Below are 9,424 nucleotides of genomic sequence, written 5' to 3' on the forward strand. Positions count from 1 at the left end.
TGCACTGGATAGTTGTTTTTTTTTTTTAACTAAAAAAAAAAATCTTGCTATATCCGTTTTCAGCTGAAAGTATTATGTTGCCTTTCATTCAGCTCTTTCATAAAAAACATAAATTCACTGATTAAAGATGAAATCATACATATTCTTGTCTTCTAAAAACACTGCCTAATGTACTTAAAATTCTTTTCATAGGGGGTCGAGGGCCACACAGTGGAGACAGTCTATGCAGGTGGAGGGGTGAACTGTGGCCACCTTTTGGCTAATTGCTATAGGGATAAAGGCAAAATGACCTCCAGCCCCTGGCATCTGCAAACTTGCTTCTTACTCTAAATTTATTTCTGAGCACAGTGATTGAGCATTGACTGAGCAGAGCTCCACTCTCTATAATTCTAGGTAGGGAACCAGCTCAGCTTTGGAAAGTTCCACAGCCACCACCTTTTTCAAGTTGCAACAGCTTAAAGTGTTGAATGCAAGCTTCCAGGGGTATTTAAAAACAAATCCAATTTCCTTCTTGTAGCTGCTAGTGATGTAAATTCTAGAATAGCCATGAGTTATTTGCTCATGGTCTGAAATAGGATTATGTTGTGTAGAAATGTATAATATGGTCATCCTAAAATAAATTCATTAGCTTCTGAAACAGAATGATTGTGCCTCTGATTGTGACACTAGTCTGGGGGAGTAAAAAACAAATGGCCTTCTACCTACCACACTCATGACCAATTAAATGTATGGTTTTTAACTCTTTCTTGCCTGCTTGCCTGCTTGCTTTTTATTTTTCAGACAGGGATTCTCTGTGTAGCATTAGCTCTCCCGGAACTCACTCTAGACCAGACTGGCCTTGAACTCAGAGATTACTACTTCTGCCTCCTGAGTTCTGGGAGTAAAGGTATGTGCCGCCAATGCCCAGCTCATCCTGTTTTCTTACGACTAAAGCAAGAGGCAACAAAATCAGTAGGGTTCTCACATATTTATTTTAACAATGGACCCCTTTTTATTTTCAGAAAGTTTGCAGGACCTAAATGTACCGACCCAATCTAAAGGCAGAAAGGCCAGACACATCTGTCACTACCAGCCCCTTCCAAACTCTCAGTTCCCCACCATTTAAGCCCCCTAAGCCACTTTCACTGAATCCAGGGCATCGGCTGATGGATGACCACTAGAAAAACTGGTTTCCGGTATCCTTTGTATCCTGAGTGTTTAAACAGACAAAGTTTTTAAAAGGAAAATATTTTGCAAAGATGCTTTATAGACGTACTTTCAACCTCTTAGCTTAGGGAAGCTTAAGCTTACTAAATAATTAGAGAACAATTCAATTCCCTACATTAAGCCGTGTGCCTCTGGTGCAGAATACAAGAGAGGGTGTTTTGAAGAGCACTAGATGAATTGCTCTTACAAAGTACCTGAAGTGTTCTGGCCTGAACAACCTCACTGATTGTTTCCCCAGCTTCTGTTCCCACTGACTCATGATGGCTTGCTGGAGGCCATGCAAAGTACACAGGTAATGCCTAATCCATCCAATGATCTCCATTTAGAACGGAGCTTGAGCCTCCTTTAAACTCAGCTCATGAATTGCTCAAGTGATAACAGCTGCCTTTATTACTGCCCTTTTTCTTGCATGAGTGATAAAACGTGTTTGTATTCGCCCTTTATCCCTGAAACCTAATTATTAAACAATCTAAAGCAGGAGACATCATTTTATCTTGATAGGCTCTGAGGCCCCAAAGGAGAACTTAATATGAAAACAAAATCAACACCTTTATCCTGATGGAATTGGCAAAATATATTGATTTAGGCAGATACATACTGTTGAAGAATACTAAAACTATTTTTTGAAAAGCTACAATTCATTTGATAGTCAATTCAAGCAATTTTTACCAAATATAAACTATGATTCAGGCACTATTGTATGTAGGGCATTGTTGAAGTCCACAAGTCACTTACCGAAGTCCATTACTGCACTCATAAAATAAATGAAAGGCAGTGATAAGTACAACAATTAAGAGAAATAATGCCCAGTGGGGTTGCCAAGGAGAGTATATCCAGTTTGGGCTGGCATGGTTAGGATGCAGGACTCCCGAACTAGTTTGTAAAAAATGATATAGTGAACATTGTTTTTCTTTTGGTCATTATGGCCAATACCACTTTCACCCGTATTCTTTGAAGAAATATGGCCCCATGAAAATCTTAAGTGTTTCCTGCAGATTACAGTAAAATGTTACCACGTTAGTTCTGAATATAAGCATCAGTAATGTGCATCACCTGCTAGTCTAGAAAAAAACCTCTCACCTCCACCATTTATTCTCTTTCACCATCCATCATCTGTCCAAATGGAAAAGACTCCAAGGAACTAGTAGATCCAGAAAATGGTAGAAGCCAAAGTTCCCTGAATCTGTGGACAGAGCATTCTTCACGTCCAGTTGTTGGAGGTGTTGGAAGATAGTTATGATTCCAATAACCAAAATATAGTGACAGGGTAAAACTTTGTTGCTCACCATGTAATTAGTAGATAATGTTTTGTACAAAGAAATAAATGGTCATTTGTTTAGTTAAGAAATTGAACTTGGGTGGTGATATGAAACATAGGTTAGGGGATGGGGCAAGAATACAGGCAGAGATAACAAAATAAAGATTAGAACTGCAAGTAAAGTCAAGAAGGATGCGTGTTTGAATTTGCTCATTAGCAATGGGGACACAGAACAAGAAAAATACTCAAGTGGTACTATTACAAGACCCACTAGAACATGAGTAAGTACACAGGAGATTGGGGCGCAACATGCAATATTTTAATTCCTGAATTGGTGAGATTTTATTTGCAGGAAATGAAGCACAAGTAGAGGAGATCTGGATGACAGACTAGTGATCATTTTGAAAATCTTTAATATGTCACAAAGGTAGATACCCAGAATACAGCAGGACACATATAGATCTAACAGTAAGAGAAGAGACCTGAACTGAAACTGAGATTTGAGAATCACTTGGTTAACATCATGCAATCTGGTGAGGTTGTCCCAGAAGAATATTGAATGAAATGAACAATGAAAAGATTAAAACCTGGAGAACATTTAAGAAGGGGCAGATGGAGAGTAGCCTGAGGAAAACTACAAAAGAACGACCTGGCAAGTAGAGGAGAAGACAAGAAAGGGGACCAAAACAAGCTGTGCAAAGAGAGTTTAACAGGGGTTATGGGGGAGGTCAACTATTGCAGTAGGGAAAGGGAAGGGGGGACAGAGAGACCATTACCCGGCCTCTCTCTTCCACTCTGCAATCATCTGCTAGTGCACCCCCTGCCTAGAAGTCAGAAGTCAGTGGCAGCTACCCAGTACAAAATAAAGTTGAACGGAAGAATGTACAAAATGGATCTGAGAACAAGCCAACAACCCAGTCTGATCACAACAGAAACACTTCTAATGATACAGTGTCAGGGGACACTGAGAGGCCGAAATGTAGACATGGCAGCATGGACACATTTTTTACAATTCTTTTTAAACAAAAACATCCTGGAAGAAGGAACAGAGATGGATGGATGGATGGATGGATGGATGGATGACATATGGACAGAGATATGGTTAATTTCTGGGAGAAAAAAATAGTCAATTCTAGTGAGAATGGAAAAGACCAACTATTAAGGGAATAGGCTCAATACAAATAGGCAAAGAAATAAAATACCTCCTTTTCTCCATGGTGTTATCTTGGTTGTCAATTATTTGGACAGAAGGGTGTCCATTAAATAGAAGGGTGTCCTTTAGGAATTTATTGGTTAAGGAAGTATGTTTCTCTTCCAGATGCCCCAAGTTCAATTCCCAGCACCAACATTTCACTCTCCTTCTCCTTACCTCTCCCTCCCTCTCACACGGTCTCAAATAAGCCTTGTTGAATTCCTTTCGGTTTCTCTATTGTCTGGTTTTCCTCTAACCTGAGACTCTAGCTCTGGCACCCTCTTCTGGCCTCTGTGGGCACTTACACACATGTGGTACTCAAACATACACAGATAAACATTAATAAAAATAAATCATCATTTTAAAAGGACTTTCAAATGGTATTTGGAACAATTGGAAGCCTACCTCAAAGTTCTCAAAAAATAATAAAATATCCCTTCATCTTCTGCTTAAGATACATAAAAAATAAGATCTTGGTTTGTCTGTCTGGGTGTGTGTTTGTGTGAAAGATGGAGCCAAAATCAAATAGAGTTCAGTAGGTTACATGAGAAATTAATATCCAGAAATTAAGTGAGAAATTGACATGTCCATGTCTCACGACATAAAAGGAAATGTGTAGCTTCCCCTCTTTTAGAGTCCCATCATGTCATTAAAATATCTCATGCAATCCTGTCCCCACCAAATGGACTAAGGAAAATCTTCTTAGTAAAAAATAAAATAAAAAGTTGCTTTATAAAAGGAAAATCATTCATGAAGAATTACCCAGAGTTTTGCTCATCGGAGTAGATGGTTTATTCCCAATCATTGATATACTAATCCTATTGATGGTGATGGTCACAACTAACTTACATCATCACCCTGAATCTTATTTATAGCAGTAAGGCTAACAGTTTTGGAATACTCTGGGGAAAACTAACAGGGTTGGTTTTAAACTGTGCAGACACTTTCAAGGGTACATGTTAGATGAACCCTTCCCTCTGCTACACCCATGTAACAGGACATTCAAGAGTGGCTGGTATGCCTCCAAACAGTTGATCTCAGGAAATACTGAGCAGGTCCTCTTATGTACTTGAACATTCTTCTCATGAGCACTTATTGCACGGTTGAAGTCAGTTAGGTGGCTATAGTCCTGTCCCCTGAACTCCTTTAGGGAATGAATTTGTAGTTGTTTTCTCTCTGAATCAGCACAGGTAGCATTTTAATGCGAGCAGAGATTGCTCTTCCAACAACTAGGAAAGACTCATGTGACCTTCCTTATGGAATAGTTATGTCCCTATTTCTGGCCTGACTTCAACATTAGTTGTGATAGCCCAGAGAAGCACTCTGGGAGCAGAGGAAGCTTCAATATGAAATAAACCACATACCTGTGGTAAGAGGAGAGAAGCAAGATACATAGTTCCTTATTGCTTTGGATACTGTGTGACAATAGCTGGGCAGTATAGTCCATAATAGTACACAACAGCTGCTAACACATGCCAAAGCTAAGCATAGTGATAACCCTGTACAGTTTTTGAAACACGAATGTGCTCCCCAAGTGACCTTTAGAACATAGAATCATGAGGAACACAAAAGAAACCATCCACCTATTATACAAATGTGTATATAACCGTGCATTCCTTAATTTTTCAACCATACTTTGTAAGCAGACTTCCATCTCAAAGATGATTTATTATGAATAGTATGTCAAGCTTATAAAACCTGACTCTTAGAGAAGCACATGTAGATCTTAAAGATGCTTCCTTCCTTAGCTCCAGACCCTTTTACAATCATTATTTGACTCATTCATCCCAACACCACTAGAAGTTGATATGGAATAAAATATTCAAATTGGACAGAACAGGAACATGAGACTAACAGCCACAATGTTGCTTCCCCACACCATATAAAACTAAGATTCAACCCCAAGTCCATCCACTGTCTTTGCTTTGCTCCCTATGCATTTTTAAAGTGACTCTTAAATCACTCATTTTAATGTTCCATTTTTATCAAAGGAAACAACACTAAGCGTTTCTAATGTACACCTATTTTCTTCAGTCTTCTATTTAGTTACACTTGTTTTATGAACTCCACCTTAAAAACTCCTTCTAGTTCTATAATCAATGAGAATACTAAACGGATTGAGCATCTGCCCTCAGCATTATTATTCTAGATAGGAAAATGATTACCAAATTCATGCCTGTGAGTTCACCTTTCAACATTCATTTAATCAAGATGAGTAATTACCCTAGCGGGCAGTAATTAGGTAATTAGTAAAACTAGTTAATACAAATAGCATATTAATATAACCAAATAAATGCTAGTATAATTTTTATAATTATTATGGCATATAGGTCTACCTGATTTTTTTTAAGTAAAAGACACATAATTTCTGGGCTATGTATTGTACAATTTCCACTTGCATGTGGGAATGCCTTTTGACATCTGTGACCCTGCAGAGTAAAAAGGAGATTGAGACAATTATCTCGGGTACTGAAGCAAAAGCCTGCTTGCACTAAAATTATCAGCCTAGACTTTGCCTGATTTTCTCTAAATGGTTGCTGCTCCAATTTTTTTCATATAAAAAAGAGCCTCCTTGTAGCATTGTACCTAAATAGCTTTCTGGGCTTAGAAAATGAAAATACAGCATTATAGGAAATAATTTCTCCTGGACAGACAAACGACTATGCACATTAGCAAAATAGTCTATAAACTGTTATTTATCTTCCCCCAAGAGAAAAGATTTATCTTTAGCAGTACTGTCCTGTGGTTTCCCCACTCCCATCTCAACACGGAAAACCTAGACAAAGAATAATGAAGAATCACAGTCCAGAGAAAAATTCAATATCTCTTGCTCTTAACACACTCACACACACACACACACACACACACATGTGCACACACTAATCTGCATCCATATTTTCAGTAGTGTACATTACATCACGACAGTCACAATATCCTGTGATGGCTTTGCTCAAAATAGTTACCAGTCTTAGCATAATCTGCAGATAGATATTGATCCACAACCAGGATAAACAATAATATGGGAGCAAGATTTATAGAAATAGCTTATTTCTCCCTAAATGTGAAGTGACAATTAATTTACATGTAATCAGAAAGGCTGTGGATCAACAAGGCTCCACTAATGCCCCAAATCTTAGAATGCTAGGCATATGAGAGACAACTCACAAGGTCACTACCTAGAATCTAGTTTATGGTTCTTTTGTGTGAGGTAACTACTTAATACTTCATTAAATTTATTTGATTATTGTCTATGAGCATAAGACAATTATTTAGTGTCCAGATCTATTTTTAATGGCAGAAACCCTAGCTCAGTCAATATTTTTCCATACTGGCATCAGTAATAAATGTGTATTTTTGAAATCTGGTTCATTAGGGTTTCTTTTATATTAGTTTTTCTTAAGGGCCAAAGTTTCATCTGTACCTGTAACTACACATATAATAACACACTGCAAATCAACTAAAGCCTTTTTTTTCCTTCTTAGGAATAAAATTGCAATTATGGTTGGTAATTCAATTGCAATGTCTCTAAAATCAACTGACCTTTTTCTATACAATCCAACCTCATTAACTTTGGCTCAAGCCTTACTCATATGCAAAGCAAACTGAAATCTTGCCTGGCTTCTTCCCAAACCCAAGAAGCAAAATTCTTATATGATTTTTCTGTCATTGTTTCCCAGAAAAGTAGTCATTTCTCAAACTATGAGCTATTTGTTTGAATTTCCAGCCTGTAAATTGTGAAGAAGGCTTGGGGATATGAAACAAGAGAAGATAAATGGAAAATTGGAGCTAAAGAGAAAATAAAGAGATCTTAGTGGATTCTAATTGTTTTCCACATATCATTGGAACAGCTATTATCCTTCCTTCTAAATTTATGTCGTCTGTGCATTTATCTATATTCCTATTTGTCTGTCATCTATCTGTCTTCCACGTGCCTGTTAGTGTCTGTTTATTTGGCATGGCAAGTTGTGCTGTCTTTGTCTGCAGAGAAGAAAAGAAGGGGGAAATGATGACAAATCTTGGTGTGGCATGAATAGCAACGAGGTAAGGCTGATGCCTGATGTGCGGATGAATCCTGTAAATGAAGTGGCCCTTGAATTAAATTAATTTAAAATCTGGCAAATATTACCCGGCATGTTTGTCAATGTGCTGTATAATTATTAATTTGTTCATTGAAGCAACTGTATAAATAAATAGAAAGCAGAATGTCATGATTAAGCAAGCATTGAAAACTCCAGGGTCAAGAAGCCCTGCAATATAGCGATCTCAATAGCTTTCCTGGGCCCTACTTTCACATCTCCTTGCAAAACCACACGTCGATAACAGCAAATTAATTGGCCCACATTTAGATGCCAACAGGGCTTTTGTATTCTCGGTGCACATTTTTGTCTCCTTGGAGTGAGATGTTAGTAACAGGGGTTTTTAATATTACCCCTAGGGGAGCACCAGAAAATCTTAACAATTTCCTTCACTAGAGTATTTTCATTAGTGCTAAATGCTGTGCAATTTACATTTGAAATCAGGTGTAGGGGCAAGCAGCACGTGACAAGACATGTTGCTGTGGTGCCGGGGCGGGGGCAGGGGGCGGATTTTTTTCTGTTCTTCCAATGTTCTTTATTTACTGCCATGAGATCTCAAAATGAAAGCATACGAATCGAAAATAAAGTATTTCTAGGTTTCTCCTTGCCCTTTTAAGTGATGAAAATTCTATTTTCCTTGTACACTCAAAGCATATTTCATTTTACCAAGATAAAGGCACACTTAAAAACAATAATAACGTACCTAAAGGAGCGTGACTACCATCATGTGACAGTGATAAACAGAGACTCAAGGAAAAGGACAAAATTCTGTGGAGGAAAGAGATAAAAGTTAATGCAAACATGGTAGACTTCTCACTTTGTCTGTGTGGCTCAAATACACTACTAATTCTACCCTGGAATAATGAAATACTTATCTAACATTATTTTTGTTTTAACATATAAACGTCTAGTAGAATTTTTATTGATGTTAGGGTGAACTAAGCTCTGGCTAATGTCATTTTGGTTCAACAAAAATATTTGTTACTTCTGCTGGAATACAGAAAATTTGCGTATATGTTAAATTGGGGCACTGATTTTGCCATTATTTGAAAAGTATTCACTTATGGTATGTGTATTTGTTTCTTTTTGTTGTTGTTTTGCTTAGATTTGGGTTTTATGTTTTGAAATGAAGTCTCAGTACATAGCCTAGGATGGCCTTGAACTTATAATCCTCCTGCCTCAGATTCTGAAGTGCTGGAGTTTATGGATTATCTAGTATTTCAGCTCCTAAAAGCTTTAGTTCCAACTTCTAAATTCAACAAGGTAGACAAAACTAGGAGACTATAGTACTACCTGCAGTATAACAACCATTTTTGGGTCAAGTATGGTTCTAGGTGCTGTACACAAACTTATAAAATCTAGCCCTAGCCCTAAAAGGTTGACTCTGTCATCCTCAATTTTATAGATATCAGAAATGAAGCACAAACATATCCATAGAAATTCAAGAACAATTTTCTTATTGTATTCATCAGGTTTGCATATCCAGTGCCACAGCACTTACTCCTCGGTTGTAACAGACTTGGGACGGTCTCTGAATATTCAAAAGATGAAGCTATTCTCCAAATTTGACTGAATATAAAATGTATGTTTCCCATTTATAAGCATGGGTTGGCCAAGTTACTCCCAGGCCTGCTGTTAAGCTACCAAATTAATGAGCTGACTTGTTTATAGCACCATGTTCTCAAAAATGTC

Source organism: Rattus norvegicus, chromosome X, assembly GCF_021556685.1.
Source record: "Rattus norvegicus strain SHRSP/BbbUtx chromosome X, alternate assembly SHRSP_T2T, whole genome shotgun sequence".
In the NCBI taxonomy this organism is placed as follows: Eukaryota; Metazoa; Chordata; class Mammalia; order Rodentia; family Muridae; genus Rattus; species Rattus norvegicus.